The sequence below is a fragment of the Arvicanthis niloticus genome, chromosome 1 (assembly GCF_011762505.2).
Source record: "Arvicanthis niloticus isolate mArvNil1 chromosome 1, mArvNil1.pat.X, whole genome shotgun sequence".
Taxonomy (NCBI): domain Eukaryota; kingdom Metazoa; phylum Chordata; class Mammalia; order Rodentia; family Muridae; genus Arvicanthis; species Arvicanthis niloticus.
In genome coordinates, this window is record NC_047658.1 from 164557407 (window position 1) to 164576001 (window position 18595).

Sequence of the window (18595 nt, forward strand, 5' to 3'; positions counted from 1 at the left end):
AAACTAAAAGTTGAAGTCAATCTCTGGTTTAGTTGCTCCTAGCTTTAGCTGAAGTTGTAGTCAAAAGACAAGTTCCAAGGGGGTTGGGGAGATGGCTCAGTCTCAGACCGTGAGGACCTGAGACTGGATGCATAGCACCAATGTAAATTAAGTCAGACACAGTGACCCCACCTGTAACCCAGTGGGGAAGCTCACTCACTTGTCTGTCTAGCCAGTTGGTGAGCTTAGGGTGAGAGTCCCTGAAAAAAAAAAAAAAAAGCAACAACAACAACAAAAAAAACCAAGATAATTTAGGAAGACCCAGTGTTGACCTTTAGCCTCTAGGCTCACAAACATACACACATGCATACACATGTGAACATGTCCATACACCACACACATAAACATACAAACACACATGAACCAACAAAGAAACAGGTTTATATCAAAGATTCATAAAGGCCATATAGTCATGTAAGGATGCAAATCCATCTGAATGTGAATATAAATGTGCCCATGTAATAATTGACACAATTTTTTTTTCAGATTTATTTATTTTATGTATATGAGTACACTGTAGCTGTCTTTAGACACACCAGAAGAGGGCATCAGATCCCATTACAGATGGCTGTGAGCCACCATGTGGTTGCTGGGAATTGAACTCAGGACCTCTGGAAGAGCAGTCAGTGCTCTTAACCACTGAGCCATCTCTCCAGCCCCAATGACACAATTTAAAAGAACAGAAATGAATGTAAGCAGTGTAGCACTTTGTACAAAGTTCTGTTCGTACAGAAAATATTTCATTCACCTGAACAGCCCCATGAGTTTGTAAAACCTCAAAAGTGTTCATCATCACAGAATTTAGCCATACCCTGCTTACATTTAAAAAGCATGCTGTCCTTCTGAAGTATTGGCACTGAACACTTCTTTTCATTCACCCTGAGATCACCTAAGAGAATGTAATGTTCTAACCAATGCATAAATCTGGTGAGCACAGAAGTGTACAGATTTCTAGGCAGTTCTGGACTGGGGTCTTGGCTTCTCTTTTTGTTGGTCTTACAGCCATGCTATAATTTACCGAGGAAAATCCCAGTTTCTTCCCTTTTAAGGTGAGCATGCCACAGTGAATGAGAAAACACAACCAACCCATCAATGTTTGACTGGATGAACAAATGGATTATTAATGTGGTTTTATGGAAGTATGTTGTTAGTCTACAGATGTTTCTTTCTATCATGATATTCATTGGCATGTGCTCTTTGTTATGTGAAGCCCTTGGGTAGGGGTCTCTATTACTACCTCTTTAGGTCAGTGTTGTATTGCTAAGCCTTCCTCTGTTACTCTGAACTAGAATTAAAGAATTGAATGTTGAAAGATGTCAGCATTGTCTCGGGCCAACACAGCGTAAGAATGAGAAGACACATTCGGTGTGAGCATTGTCTGGGGCTAAACCCTGGTTCTACTACTTGGGAGTTGCTCAAGTTCTCAAACTTTCTAAGCCTTAATTTCTTTATCAGTGAAACCAGGACAGTAATAAAAACCCAATCCCAGAGCTTGTATAAAATGAAGGAGATGATTCATATAAATGCTGCTTTGATATCTGGGGCATGTTCATAATGGACCATCCATAAACACTGCTTCTCACAGAGTAAGAAAGCCAAGGACAGATAAATTATTTGTACAAGGTCACAGTGTCAGCTGATGGCAATGGCCAGTGTTTGATTTGAGTCCCTCACCTTCAGCTCTCCTCTACTGAAGAAGTGTCATGAGTCTTCATACATCCCAGGAAATTTGCTCTATTTCCTATGCTTTTTCCTGCCTCAAGACAGCTCTTTTCCTGAATGCAGGAAGCAGTTAGCCTGGTGGGGGCAGAATTAAAAACAAAGTCTTTCTTCATCTGCTCTGGTTTGATATTTAAAGCTACAAATACAAAGGTGATTATGAAGGTAATGACACTAGGGGAAGAAGTGTGAGGGTCCAAGGACACCATCCTCTGTACACTCCCTCATCAGGAAGCCAGGAGGAGGATACAGAAGAAGACTAATAGGTACCAGTGAAACAGGGATGCAGGGAACTGTGGCATCTGGAAGTGGGAAGGGGAGGGGGAGGAGTGGGGAGGGAGACAACAGCAAAGCAGAGGAAAGGGAAGCACTGTTCAGGGTTATTGTTTAGTGGCTGGCAGGAGAGAGAGTCTAACACAAAAGAAGGATCAGCCACTTCCGGGGAGCAGGGTGTGAAGAAAGGGTAGGTAGGTGCATGTGTGAGTCGCTGCAGAGATTCCTTGCTGGGAGTTTGTGGAAAGGTACCCCTGTTTGCAAAAAGCAGGGTCACCAGTCAAGAGGACTGGTGGGCAGGAGTTTGTATGGTAGGGGGAAGCATGAAGTGCAGACCAGTAGCGTGGGGAAGTGAATGCCCACTGGACACCTCTACAGTCTATTTAGTTTGGCAATTACACATCCCAAGTGAGACAACAGAATTGGTGAATTTTCCCAGGAACAGATGTCAGATGGAACATAACTAGAGTCATGGTTTTAAGCCAAGAGAAGCAAGATCACAGAGGAATACTATAAGTGCCCCAGGGATTTAAATTGGGAAAGAAATGAGGAAAGAGACCTAAAAATTTACAAAATGGTTAAACACATAACTTAGATAATATGTATACTTACACACATACATCATTATATACCTGCCATAAATTAAATAGTTATGTCTATTCTCTGGGAAGCTACAGGCCACTCTAGCTAGGGAAGCAGATCAGTGCCTTGTTCAGACGTCATCAGAGAAATTTCTCCTGCAATGTAGAACAAATACAGAGACCCACAGCCAGACAATATGCAGAGTGAGAGACCTTGGAACACTCAGCCCTAAATGGAATGTCTCTATCAAATCCCTCCTCTCAATGCTTTGAAAACCCTGCAGAAAAAGAGGCAGAAAGAGCATAAGAAATGGAACGGAATGGAAGACAAGGCCCTCTAAGCATGACTGGCAGGCACATAAATTCGTAGAGATTGTAGCAGCATGCACACAGTCTGCACGGGTCTGTACTGGTCTGCACCAGTTGGGTTCTAGAGCTGAAAGGAGAAGTGGACACATGCCCCCATCCCTAACTCAGAAGCCATCTCCAATTGATAACCACTTGCAAAGGAAAATCTAGTTTCGTCCAAGGAGTTTCAGTGGGAAAGACGAGACTTTTAAGGGTAGTCTGTGTGTGACAACCAACAGAAAATGAATTCAGCAGCATCTGCAGAGAGAGATTCCTTGTCTTCCTGATGTCACATCAGGGCTCTTCTTTCTTCCTGTGTTTAGATTTTATCATATTTTTATTTTATTATGCTTCTATTTTTTCTTCTCTCCTTTTAGCTGACAGGTCCTTTGTATATATATTATTTCTTCCAGTTTGCTGTTTTCATGGGATTCCTGAGTGTATGAACAAAGTGAGTTTGTTTCTTGTGCCTTCTCTGGGCTTGTCTCCGTCTTCATCTTCTTCTTCTGTTTTGCCTGATTCCAGTGTGTTAATTTTGTTTTTATCTTATTATAATTTATTATTTCACACAGCCCATATGTTTTCTAATGAGAGATAGAAAGAGGGCGGGTTTGGGTCAGAGGAGAGGTGGGAAAGAACTGGGAGGAGCAGAGGGACAGGAAACCATAACTAGGATCAATTAAAGGAAGAATAGTTACATCTACATCATATTTGTATCATCGCACATATCACATCAGTTATGTTAAAACAGGGTCCCTCTGCATTCAGTCTTCTTGTTCCCCACAAGAAGACTGCTTAGTTTATGCTAAAGATTTGCAAAGTCAGTGTCCCACCCGTGTAGTCAACCGCCCTCTGTCATCTGCATTTCAGTATCTGATTCATCTCAGATCTGCACACTCAAAACTCAGGTCTCAGTACCAACCCCACACTCCCCTTGCTGACCCAAGGCACGCACAGTCTTTCTGGTGTCAGCCTTGACTCTTCTTGAGTTCTCACTGCCAACAAATTCTTTTGGAACTTTCTTTCCTTCAAACATTTCAGCACCTGACGACTTCCAGACACCTCTGCTGCTACTCCCTAGGTCTTAGCCACCATCATGCTTCCTGTCCCACCCAGTTTGGTCTCAGTGCGGAAGCCAACCTAAGTTAGTCTGTGTTGCTTTTCTACCTTACCATCTTACTTCAGAATAAAAGCAAAACCTGGTCACTGGCTTCCACCATGATCTGCCACATGCTGAATTAGCCCTTGGCTGGCTCTCTAATAACGTCTCCTTGATATTTCTCTACCACCTCCTATTCAAAGTCTATAGGTCCAACTGGGTTCTACAACTCAGATTTGGGGGAAGTTTTAGGAAATTACTATGGTAAATGCGCTATATGTTCCACAGGAGAATCTGGGCATCCCCATGGTCAATCATATGAGCATTTATGTAGTAAAATGCATGACCATCTTCATTGTGAGATAAAAGCTATCAGTGACATCAGGTAAGTTATGGCTGCCAAATAAATTATGGGAACTATAAAATCAATGAATGTATAAACCAAAAGACATTTCCCCCTAGAGATTTTTAAATTATATTATACAATGTAGAGTTGTCTCTTCAGCTCCTCTGTTCCCTGTGTGCCTGTCAGGATGACTTCTCTATAATTCCTTAATCACAGGTTCCATAATTCCTTAAAGAGGAAACCTGTACTTTCCCTCCTATCTTGCTAGAATTAGGCTCTGCCTGGATATCCATTTACTTTGCCCCTTGCCTTCTAAAAGCTTAGTTAAATACTATCTGCAGTGACTGACATGCTTTGCCAATTTGAATGGATTTATAAGAAGCTATAAGAAACATCTCTTGATGTATCTATGAAGGCATTTCCAGAGTGGTTTAATTGTTGAGAGGAAGCATATCCTAAATGTTGGGGCTACAGCCCCAGGAGCTGGGGTCCCAGAAAGAGTAAGAAGAAGGAACAAGCTGGGAGCCCTCATTCATCACTCTCTGCCTCCTGAACACAGACCAGCTACCTCATGTTCCTACCGCCATGCCTCCTGAGTGACAATGGACTGTGTCCCTTATTAAGCCACAAGCTGACAGAAACCCTTCTTCATGCTAGGTATTAGTCACAGCCATAGAAACTTGGTTTAATGAGGTGGAGCTTCTGCTGTGGTGACCATATATGGTTCTTAGACTTTTATAACTGATTTTAAGAATGGACATGGCTGGGTGCTGCAGTCTGGAATCCCAGGTGTAGGCCTGACACAAGTAACTGAATAAAAGCCTCTTCTTTTTTAAATTTATTAGTGGTTAGACTGTTGAGTCTCTAAGTAACTCCAGACCCAGAGCAGAGGCTTTGGGAGGCTTTGGGAAACCACTGCATAAATCTATGAAGGGGAAACTTAAATTGTGATGAAGATTCTAGGATATTGGAGGTGCTGGATCTGGGGTATCTTTTAAAGAAAAGAGCAGGTATGGACTGTCACTGCCCCAAGATGGAAACTATGAGGATTGCAGGCAGCAGAGATGAAGAGTTTAGAGCTGCCCCAGATCTCTTAGAGCCCAGATGATTCCACCAGGAGCCCCAGGTACCAGAATGGAGCAGTGGGGATTGGCATTTGCCCTGCTGAGTTTGGATTCTATCTTTTCTTTCTATGTCCTTACTTTTCCCTTTTGGAATGGGAACATTCATTTCGTGCCTTTTGTGTTTTAATGGCATGCCACTCGTTTTGCGATTTCACAATTAGAAGAGATTTCTTAAACCTCAGAAGAGACTTTGGGCTTTTGAAAACTGTTAGGACTGTTTGTGTCTGTGGCTTTATTAGAAGGAGTGAATGCGGCTTGAATTATGAAGTGGAATGAGACCCTGGGGGCTGGAGGTACTGTGATTTATAGTTAGTGATGTCTTTGGATGTCAGCTTGACAAGGGATTGAATTGTGATGGCTAGTCTTCGTCGTTTACAATCACCATGGAAACCCTTGTCTCTGTGCATCTAGGAGGGATGTTCCCAGGAAGGTCTAACTGAGGGATGGCCAATTAAAAGGAGAAAACAAACTGTTTTCCAGCATCCATCTCTCTCAGCTTGGGCTGGCTGTTTAAATGGGACATGTCCTCCATAGGCTCATGGATTTGAACACTTGGTGCTCAGTTGGTCGCACTGCTTGCTGAGGTGGAGCCCTTCTGGAAGAAGTACAATACTAGGAGGGGAGTGGGGGCTTACAGCCCCCTGCTGTTAGCATTCCTTCTAGACTCCGCCCAACAGTTACCTGGCAACAGCCAGGTAGGCCTGGCTTGCTATAAAAGGGGTTGTTTGGCCCCTCCTTTCTCTCTGTGTGTCTCTGTCTCTCCCTCCCTTTCTTCTCCTCCTCCTCCTCTTCTTCTTCTTCTTCTTCTTCTTCTTCTTCTTCTTCTTCTTCTTCTTCTTCTTCTTCTTCTTCTTCTTCTTCTTCTTCTTCTTCTTCTTCCTCCTCCTCCTCCTCCTCCTCCTCCTCCTCCTCCTCTTCCTCCTCCTCCTTTTTCTTCTTCTTCTTCTTCTTCTTCTTCTTCTTCTTCTTCTTCTTCTTCTTCTTCTTCTTCTTCTTCTTCTTCTTCTTCCTCTCTCTCTCTCTCTCTCTCTCTCTCTCTCTCTCTCTCTCTCTCTCTCTCCCCTTTTTTCCTCTCCCCTTCCTTCTCCCCCCTTCCAGGTGTTCCTGGCCGGCCTCTCCCTCTCCCTCCTCTCTCCTTCCTCTCCATTCTCCCTCTCCTTTCTCCCTCATCTTTCTCTGCCTCTACTCACTTCTCAATAAACTCTATTCTATGCTATACCCGTTGTATATGGTCCCACCGAGGCACCCCTCCCTCCTCACCATACCTGGCTCTACCAAAACATATCCTTGGCTTCTTTTTTTTTTAATAAAACACAACACCTGTAAGTCCTGCTCTTTTCTGCTTCCAGTGTTTGGGTGAAAAATGTGATGAGCCGCCTCCCGTTCCCGCCACCCCACCGTGCTTTCCCTCCTCATTACCAAGCCCCCGCCACTCACGAGGGACTCTAATTGGAACATAAATTTGGCTTATGTTCACATCTAAGTTGCTTTCTGCAGTCACAGCAACAGAAAAGAAAGTAATGCACTGTGGACAGTTGTGACTGGCTACCTGACTCCTCATTTCATGCCACAGTGGACCCTGCCTCCTTTTAAACCAGGAGGGAAAACAATCCTCTTGAGTTGCTTCTTATCAGAAATGTGGTCATAGTCATGTGGAAATATTTGTAGCATTCCAGCTTTTTAGTGAGGCCCACACATGGGAAGTACTAACTTCCCCCAATCTAAACCCATCAGCACCTTTGGCTGCCATGATTTCAGTTTCTCCAAGCGGCCCTCGCTGCTTTGCTTATTTGTTGCTGTTCATCTCTGTAGCCCTACTAGGTACTCCTGTTCACAGAGCCTAGGTAGAGAACAGTCCTAGGGTCAGCTGACAGTCAGTGCTCAGATCACTGCACCCAATTCGCATCTGTCCTGTGACCTTTTGTAGCCTTAGACTGTTCACCGCACCACAGGGAAATCACTCAAAGAGTAGGAACTAGAACAGGTTGAAATGATCCACCAACTTTGATTTCTGAACCAGCTCAAACTAGTTTTTTTGGAATGCACCGAATTTCAAATGTTTTCTTAAAGACCACTTAGGTCAAAGAGGAAATGAAATATTTCAATTGCAGAATGAACTGAAGCAGAATATATTGAAACCGGAGAAAAGAGCAAGTGAAGTCAAAGCATCTAATTAATAAAAACTAAAGTCAGAGTGAATGAAGCGTGAACAGAAAAAAAATAGAATATATGAATTTCTGTGGCAGTTCCTTAATAGATCTAATAAGGCGGGGGAGCCTGGTGGTCAGTGTAAATGAACGTGAGGAATAAGCTGAGATGAGAGGTGGGGGAATTAAAAGACTGTGCTTGGCGTGAGCACAGACTAAGGGCACTGATACAGCCTGAGACTGCTAGTCTTCGAGGACACTGAAGAGTAAGAGATGAACCGACAGAAGTATGTAACGAACACAGGAAACTGTTGATGATTTTGAAGTGTGAAAGGCTTTCTAAATAAGACAAAACCCAAAGCCATTGATAATAAGGCTAATGATTTTGATAGACTTAAATGTACAGGTTTGATACGGCAAATATGAGCTCTGACAAAAAAAAATATAAAAACCAAACTGCAGTAGTCTTGCCAGTCGTGTGACTGGAAAAGAGCAGGTTTCTCCACTATTTGAGGAATTTGTCCAGAAGAACAAGAAACAAATGTTTAGAAAATTCTCCTAAAGATCTTATCCACAGGAAACACAAACAGCAAAAAGTGCTCAAGAAGGCTATTCAGACTTTTTGGTAGTTAATGGAAAGCAGATAAGAATAACAAAGGCCTTTACTCAGTGTCGTTCCCCTGGACCCCCCCCCCTTGTGCCCGTGCTCATGTGCGTGTGCGTGTGCGTGTGCGTGTGTGTGTGTGTGTGTGTGTGTGTGTGTGTGTGTGTGTGTTTGTGTGTGTACATGTGGATTCCAGGGACCAGCTCAGATGTTGCTTCTCATAATAGTCTCTGCTTCGTCTTTTGAGACTTGGTCTCCACCTGACATGGACTAGGCTAGGCTGGCTGGCCAGCAAGCCCCAGGGATTCGCCTATCTACAGGTCCACAGTACTGAGATTATGAGCATATGACACCATGCCTGCCTGGGGTATACATATAAATAGGATTCTGGAGGTCAAATTCAGGTCCCAGTGTTTGTGCAGCAAGCACTTTACCAAGTCAGCTGTCTCCCTAACCAAAGGTATTCATTCTGGTAGAAGACACACGTACACTTTGCCATAAACAGTGCTATGCCTTATCATCAGTTACTCTGCTCTAGACAAGCCTACCTCTGAACACATGGCACTGAAGACCGTACTCCATGTCTGACCATATGGAAAACCCTATACATGCTTTAAATATTGTATCTGTATCCACAGATATTCACAGCAGGTTCTATTCCTTCAGCTAAGATCCGATGTGCAAAAAGCTGGTGTATCCCAGAGAGGGCCACCCAGATGCCACTGAAGCCAAATATAATGTGAGCAACGGATAAACCTTAATTTTTAAATTTGTGGTCTATTTGTTACTGCCACATATCTTAGCAAAGAGTGAGTTAGTATACGTCTGATTCCATTGACCCAGTGACCCACATAACGGCTACATTCTACCTCGTAACAGCAACATAGTATTTCACTCAAAGCCTTAATTTTCCTCTGTACTTCCCTATATATGTGTGTATATATTCTATAAGGCTCAGTCCACTTGTACTGTTAGAATTGTACTTAATAAAAACAAATCAAACTAAGCATCATTTGATAAAGAAACATGGTATACTTTCCTTTTGTGTTTTTTTTTTCTTGTCACTATAAAAGTAATTTGTATTTACCTATGAAAATGTGGGACCCTAGGTATACATGAAGAGGAAAATAAATGAGACTTATAAACATCCCATTGTTGCTTTTTAGGTAGACTTCCTATGAATTTTATGCCCCTCTATTACCAATAACATTATAAATTCTCCACAGACATTTCCAATGGCTGCATAATATTCTCAAGTGTCATAATTTCAGGGCCATTTCCCTTATAATTGCTACCCAAGTTACTCAACTTATAAATTTTATAGCAAGCATGTTAATTTCAGAGAAGTATTAACTGCCCCATTTTCTCATGAAGCAGCTTTAATATCTCACCCCATGGCCCAGCCTGTGCTGCTGGACTTGGTTTCCTCTGAGTTTATGGTTTTTTTTTTTTTTAAATCATTATTTCTTTATGGAAAAGTGGGAAAATGCCAATAACCCTGGTAAGTTAGTGCAGCAGCTTAGATGAGGAATGTCTCCTCAGGCTCCTGTATTTGAACTCTTGCTTCCATTGAGGAAGGTCATGGAAATTTTAGGAGGTGGTACCTTGGGAGAGAAAATATCTCAGTAGTGCAGGCATGAAGGATTTTCTTCCTCTTCCTCCTTCTCCTTCTCCTTCTCCTTCTCCTTCTCCTTCTCCTTCTCCTTCTCCTTCTCCTTCTCCTTCTCCTTCTCCTTCTCCTTCTCCTTCTCCTTCTCCTTCTCCTTCTCCTCCTCCTTCTCCTTTTCCTCTTCTCATCTTCCTCTTCCTCCTTCTTCCTCTCTCTCTTCCTCCCTCTCCCCATCCTTCTTCCCTCCCTCTCCCTTTCCCCATCTCTCCCCCCTCCCCCTTCCTCTCCCCTTCCCTTTCCTCTTCTCCCCTCCTCATCCCTTGCCCTGGCCCGCAGGGATTCAAGGAACCCCTAAGGAAGAGGACGAAAGGATGATAGGACAAGAAGAAGCACCTAACTAAGGCAAGCAGGCAGGAGGGTCATCTAACAGTCAGGGTCCAGGGTCATCCTGTAATTGCATAGTTCTCCAAGCCCACAAGAATTCCTAGCCCAAATTACTTACCTAAATATTTTCTCACAAGAAAAAAGGCAACTAAAACATTTCTCGGCTCCAAGTTGCTTATCTGATTAATTTTTTCTCCTTGGCAGGAGGGTAATAAAGTATTCCTTAACTCAAGCTGTATACTTAACTGACATTTGCACTCAGGCAAGAGGGAGTCTTGGCTCTTTGCCCATCCCTCTCCCCCTCCCTTTCCTCTTCTCCGTCCCTCCCCATCCCTCTCTCCCTCCTTCTCTCTCCCTCTCTCCCTCTCCCCATCCCTCTTTCCCCCTCCCTCTCTCTCCCTCCTTTCCCCCTCTCTCTCCTTCTCTCCCTCTCCCCCTCCCTCTCTCTTCTTCTCTCCCTCTCTCTCCCTCTCTCCTTCTCCCTCCCTCCCTCCCTCCCTCCCTCCCTTCCTCTCTCTCTTTCTCTCTGCTTCCTGTGCATGAGTGGAAATGTGATCAGACAGAACCCTGTTCCTGCCTCCCCATCTTCCCTGTTGTGGTGGACTGTATGCCTTTGGAACCATAAACCTAAATAAACTCTCTCTTCCTTCAGTGCTTTTGAATATGGTATTTTATTACAGTAACACAAAAGTAACTGATATGGTTTAAAATGTAGAAAATTAGCAATAGTTATTAAATACTTTGTTTCTAAATCCAAACTCTCTTTGACAGAGTGGTTTTCTTAGCCGAGAACCTGGAGCAGAAGAGCCACAGAATGCAAACAATTAAGGCAGCCGGGCATTTTGGGGGAGAAAAACAGAAAGCTGTATTAAGAAGCTATGATTCAAGTATGAAATGCCTGGTCCAAATTAGAACCAGGTATATGTGTACTCTTCAAGAGGAAAAACAAAATAGATTCCAGATAGGAATATTTAGAAGCCGTGGTCCACTAGGGACATAGGAAGGAAGGTGCTGTTCATAACTGTAGCAGCAGAAATGCAATTTAAAATGGCAACTGGAGAATCCAAGGAAACAGAAGCAGTGGGAAAAGCACAAAGCCAATCAGGAGCATCAGAAAGGAGAATTAACGGGAATCGTCTCCTTTGAAGACAGTCTGAACAGTGGGAATATAAAACAGAAATGTAATTACGACACGCTGCTCAGCTCTGAAGGAAAAGATATTTCTCTGGTTATAATGTGAATTCTGTTACTGGTTTTCAGCTTTGTGGAGTCAGCTACAGACAAAACAAGGGAGATGTCCCACAATTAAAGAGCGGAACCTGATCTTCTCCATCTTGACAGTAGGAAAGTTAGCATACAGTTGACAAACCGGGTGGCAGAAAGGAAAGGAAGGAAAAGAAACCAGGACTAGGAACCTCCTCTTAACGTGGGTAGTCAAGTTACAAGGACCATGAGGTCTGGTCAGATATACAAGGGTAAACTAAGTATGTAGCCTGGCCTACACAGTTCCAAGTTACTAAGGTGATACAACATAGGACCCTGTCCCAGCGGGGAAACAGAAAGGAAGATTATAATTTAAATTTACAGTGGAAGCCAATGCATGAGCTGAAAAAGGAGATAGACTGAGGGTAGGACTCCGGGTTATTGAGCTGTGGAAGCCTGCTCTGGCCTGCGATGCGGCCAGTGTACACCTAAGCTTCCTACCCATTCCTATGGCTGGTCCACACCAATACCACAAGACATAGGCAGGATTCTAGCTGTTTTCACATATGTACACAGGTATACACGCATGATCATTTGCTGAAACTTCCCACCATGTAGCTCGAGGGCCAGGAAGTAAGTTTTATTATTATGGGTATGCAGAAACATAAAGAGATTTTCATCAAAAGTCTATTAGAGGGTATTGAAAAGGAAGAAATAGTACTTAGCTTTAGAAGTTAGTAACACAGGAGTATGTGCTACAATATGGGTGAACCTTGAGACATGTTTCCACAAGCACGACCCAAAAGGATACACATGAGTTATACCACTTACTGAGGTACCTGTGCAGGATAGTTTTATGTCAACTTCACACAGACTAGAGTCATCTGAAAGGAGGAAACCTCAACTGAGAAAATGCCTCAATAAGATCTGGCAGTAAGATATTTTCTTAATTAGTGATTTATGTGGGGACAGCCCAGCCCACTGTGTGTGTCATCCCTGGGCTGGTTGTCCTGAATTCTGTAAGCAAACAGGCTGAGCAAGCCATGAGAAGCAAGCCCACGCACGACACACACGCAACACACACACACACACACACAGACACACACACACACACACACACACACACACACATACACACACACACACACTCTGCATCAGTTCTCTGCCTCCAGGTTTGGGCTCTGAGTTCCTGGCCTGGCCTCTTTCAGTGATGGACTAAAATGTGGAAGTATAAGCCAAATAAAGCCTCTCCTCCCCAAGTTGCTTTTGGTCACAGTGTCTTTCAGTCTCTCTACAGGGGGCCATGTGCCGGCCATGTGCATACAGGACCGTGCTTGCTCACAAGCCTTCCTGCTGTCTCTCCTTCAAATGCCTTCTGGGAAAGAGAAGTCATCATCTTAGGGAGCTCAGTTACATTCATATTCCCTCCCCCTCTCCTTGTCCTTCTCTTCCTCCTCCTCTTCCTCCTCCTCCTCTTCCTCCCTTTCCTTCCCCCTCCCCCCTTTCCCTCCCCTTCTCCCTCTTTCTCTCCCCCCATCTCCTTCCCCCTCTTCCATTCTCTTTATTCCTCTAGCTCTCTCTCAGAAGTGTCAAAGATAAGTGTGGCATGGTGCTATAAACTTCTGCAAGTCAGTTTCCCTTGCACAATCACAGGCAGGGGCCCAAGCATCGGTCTGGTACTTCTTGTGCCTATGGCTCTCCTTCAGGTTAATGCTCCCCAGACTGCGACTAGCTTTTATTTACTAGAAGTGAAAGCAGCCAGGAGGCAACCTTTGGAATAAGTCGATCTAACACCAATTAGGTGCCATTTCTTCTCTGTCCAGGAATGTTAGAATAGATCAATCAAACCTATAGACTTTAATTAGCCCTTCCTGTTCTGTAAGACACCTGTGAATTAATACAACAACAACAACAAAAAGACCTTGGATACCAGATCCAAATACTTTGTTACTGACTCCATAGCTTTTGTAAAATTTCTCACAATTATTTTGATACACTACTCCAGATGGATACACCGAATCGAACGTGAAATGCACATAAATATGTTTTCTCCCCTTTCTACTTTGTGAAACTCTAGTGGCTTTTGTGACTTGGTAGAAGCTTGGATCTCATAATGCCTGTCAGATTGACACTTTGAAGCTTGATTGGGGCCTCTCCGATTGTAGCTGTTCTCATGATAAGAATAAATAAGCCTTTTCTGCTAAATTCCCTCTCCCAGACAGCTTCCTCCCCCCTTGATGTCAAACAGGACTGCAGTTGGAGTTTGAAGGCCCCCGTGGAACCTGGAAGAGCTGGAATGAAGGGCATCTGGATTTGTTTAGATGCATGACGGCTATGTTCTGTACTTGGACTGCATTATTTAGCAGAAAAAAAATGCCTTAGAAACTCTGAGTACAATTGGTTTTATTTTCTGCCTCAACAAATCCTACTTCTGGTTTTTTGCCATCTTGGTAGGAATGCTGTGTTCTGAATACAAGTGGGGAGCTCAGTGTTCAACACTTAACTTGAAAGCTATAAGCACTTGAACCCAGCCTTGCGAAGTTTCTTGACCTGGTGGTGTCCATGGCTCCTGACTAACTTTAGCCTCCGTGTTTGGTATAAGGTCTCTATACCAATAGAGGGCATAGAGGCAGACTGTTCCTTGAGGCCACAAGACTGGTGGGTTGATGATGTACGGTGGGATCTGGCAGTAGGAATGCTCCTTTTAAGGAGTTTTGGAAAAGGAAGGAAAAGATCCTTGTACACGGAGGAAAGTATGACCTTGAGGATGCTCAGACATGGCCCAGTCATAACCTGTCTCCATTTATAGTGGACACTGTCACCCGTAGTTCCACAATAGCTTGGATTCTGGTAGCCTGATGTCTGTACACAGGATCAGCTCCGAGGGTGGGGAGAGAGCTGATGAGTGTGAGCCTGGGTTCTGGCACTTAGGTCACAGTGTCCTGGAGCCAAATGAGCCACTAGGCAGAATACTTACAGCTGCCTAACACATAGTAGGCATGCTAACGTCACAGTGAGTTTAGAGAACACCAAGGTTTTAGACTCAGCCTTCAGTTTTGCTGGTGGAAGAAGCATTAAATATTAAATATGCATCTTTCTTACACAACACTACAAACAAGGAATTCAAATGTTTTATTCACACACACACACACACACACACCTTGTATGCAAATGTTTTAATCCCTCAACACTAAGGCCCTGCGATTTTTGTGAAATTAAAGTGGCCAGTCCCTTTCTTTCATTTCCTTTCATGGATTATTATTTTAACAATAGCCAATAGCAAAAGACTGTGAGATTGGACCCCAGCCAATGGGGGAAAAGGCACAGTCAGTGTGAGTTAGAATAAAAATCAACTGTACTTCCTGTTTGGGTCTGCTTGCTCTTCTTCTCAAACACACACTCTTGATCAAAAGTTTTGCTTTGTTAAGACACTTCTATTGGACTGGTCTATTTCTTTGTGACTCCTGGTATCATAAAAGGGGGCTTTCCCTTCTAAGCGGAAAGGGGGGGAACTTGTGTGAGAGGGTCCTGGAAGGAGAGGAAAGGCTGATATTAGGTTGTAAAGTGAATAAATGAATTTAATAAAAATTATATCTTTGCTGTTCATTGAAATTTAAATTACTGTATGAAAATCTGGGAATCTGCACTTTGTTGAAGCCAATTACGGAAGACAAAACTACTTCCTCCTGGTCAAAAGAGCTGAATTTAAGTTCTGCCTCCAGCCTTGGGTGGAATCCCAACCAAAGTTTGCATACTAGTGTTCCTTCATTTTAAGAGTTAATACAGCCAGTTCCTTCCAGTCTGGGCTCAGGAACTGAGCAGATCCCAGACAGCAGCTCTGCCCCCAATCACACAGAACCCAGAGGAAGCCGGGCTCCCAGGAGCTCTAACCCAGCAGTATCTTAGGTAAGCAGACAGCAACTTCTGCCTCAACAGGGAGTAACTGGGACCCATAAGGACCCAGGAAGTCACTCCTGGCACGGAGCACTGGTTCCTTCCAGTCTGGGCCAGAGCACTAAGCAGATCTTGGGCAGCAGCTCTGCCCCCAATCTCTAAGAACCCAGAGGAAGCGGAGCTCCCAGAGCTCTAACCTGGGCAGTATCCTGTCTGCTCCTGAGCACTGAGCAGATTTTGGGCCCCAGCTTTTACCCCAGTAGTAACACCCACCCCACACAGTTCTGATACAACCAAGATAATAGGAAAGACAGGCTCCAGGCAGAGACAGGGCAGGTAGCACTTAGGAGATTCAGATAGCAAAAGGTAAGCACAAAAACATAAGCATCAGCAACCCAGGGTACTTGGCATCATTAGAACCTAGTTCTCCCACACAAGAAAGTCCTGAATTCCCCATATTACTAGGAAAGCAAGATTCAGATTTAAAATCACTTCTAATGGTGATGATAGAGGACTTTAAGAAAGACATAAATAACACTCTCAAAGAATTTGAGGAGAACACAGGTAAATAAGTAGAAGCCCTTAAAGTGGAAACACAAAAATCCCTTAAAGAATTACAAGAGAACACAACAAAACAGGTGAAAGATTGAACAAAACCATCCAGGACATAAAAATGGAAGTAAAAACAATCAAGAAATCACAAAGGGAGACTACGCTGGAGATAGAAAACCTAGGAAAAAGATCAGGAGTCATAGACACAAGCATCACCAACAGAATACAAGAGATAGAAGAGAGAATCTCAGGTACAGAAGATACCATAGAAAATATTGACACAACTGTCAAAGAAAACACAAACTGCAAAAAGTTCTTAACACAAAATATCCAGAAAATTCAGGACACAATGAGGAGACCAAACCTAAGGATAATAGGTATAGATGAGAGTGAAGATTCCCAACTTAAAGGGCCAATAAATATCTTCAACAAAATTATAGAAGAAAACTTCCCTAATTTAAAGAACGAGATGCCCATAAACATACAAGAAGCCTATAGAACGCCAAATACACTAGACCAGAAAAGAAATACCTCCCATCACATAATCATCAAAACACCAAATGCACAAAACAAAGAAAGAATATTAAATGCAGTAAGGGGAAAAGGCCAAGTAACATATAAGGGCAGACCTATCAGAATTACACCAGACTTTCACCAGATACTATAAAAGCTAAAAGATGCTGGACAGATGTCATACAGATCCTAAGAGAACACAAATGCCAGCCCAGGCTACTATACCCAGCAAAACTCTCAATTACCATAGATGGAGAAACCAAGATATTCCACAACAAAACCAAATTTACACAATATCTTTCCACAAACCCAGCATTACAAAGGATAATAGCAGGAAAGCTCCAATACAAGGAGGGAAATTATACCCTAGAAAGAGCAGGAAAGTAATCCTCTTCCAACAAATCCAAAAGAAGATAGCCACACAAAGATAACTTCACCTCTAATAACAAAAATAACAGGAGACAACAACCACTGTTCCTTAATATCTCTTAACATCAATGGACTCAATTCCCCAATTAAAAGACATAGGCTAATGGACTGGATACATAAATGGGGCCCAGCATTTTGCTGCATACAGGAAACCCATATAAAACTTATGCCATTTAAGAAATTATAACTTCATCTTAATAACAAAGATGTTATTTGTTATTAAGAGTAAAAGGCTGAAAAACAATTTTTCAAGCAAATGGTCCTAAGAAACAAGCTGGAGTAGCCATTCTAAAATCTGTAGCCTAAGAACACAAAGGGAGGGACTCATGGCTCTACCTGTATAGGTAGTTGAGGGTGGCCTTGCCAGGCATCAGTGGAAGTGGACAGCCTTGGTACCTGAAAGTTTGGATTCCCTAGTGTTGGGGAATTGTAAGAGCAGGGAGGCGGGAATGAGAGGATGTTGGGAGCACACCCTCGTAGTAATTGGAGGAGGGGGGATGGAGTAAGGGGTTAGAATCAGTGGAAGTGGAGGGCCTTGGTGCCTGAAAGTTTGGATTCCCTAATGTTGGGAAATTTGAGAGCAGGAAGGCGAAAATGGGAGGATGGTGGGAACACACCCTCATAGAAACTCCCAGAATTGTATGGATTAGACATGACAGAGGCAGGCTGCCAGAAGACTAGACTCCAGAATTCAAACAAAAAATTATCTTGATACTAGAATTTGTTTTGAGAATTGTATATTGCAGAATACACAGCCTCATTGTATCTACTCATCAAGCAAGCTGAGCAGACCTGCTCGAACCTCTATGTTCTGGAATTCTAGCTGGATGCAGTGAAGACACAGTGTCAGAGGCTTATCAATTTACTCTTCCCCCCACCCCTCTTCTAATATCTCAACACCCATAATCAGCTTGAAGAAGTTAATGAAGAGTCGGTGCCCCTATTCCTTGGGCTTGGGGACTGAGGCAGTTAATATTGGGCTGTCTTTCTAGGGAAAATTAGTGGTTTTGGTGGAACACCATGGATTAGCTAGGATTTATTGCATAGCCATAACCTACTGGTAGAAATATGTATAATTGTTATTAAGATGAATTTATAATTTCTTAAATAGTATAAAATTTACTTTGATTTCAAATTTAAGGTTTTCATTGGTACAAGCTTCTTATTAATATAAAAGTGAGATGAATATTGTTACTATCATAAGCATTGCACCTATATAACTCATTTAGGAATACAAGGCTTAGACCCAGTCCTTCTTTAACTTTTTTAACTTACTTGAGATGGTTAGCCTGTGAGTTAAGGGCCTATAGCAAATTCATGGATTTGAGTTTATTGTTAGGGTGTTTTCTATATTTTATTTAGAAATAGCTGAGAGGAGTTAACAGACAACAGTCCAGATTACCTTACATGTATAGTTGGTTTTCAAAACATCAGAAATCCACAGAACTAACGTTACAAACATTTCTGTATTAATGTTCATTTTGATTAGAGACCTGTATGCTCCTGGCAGCTTTCTGTCTTTGATTCTAAGAAGAAATTGTGCATCTTTGGAGTTATTCCAATTGTGGTGAGACAGCCATTAGGCAAGAATTGCTTCTTTCCATCTACAGACAAGTTACTGTCCAGAAAAGGACACACTTGCAGAATAGTCGACTGATTATATCTGCCAAGACAGAGTAATCAGCCCTTAGTAATTCTGCATCACTAGGTCTGTCAGATGATCCTGGGCCA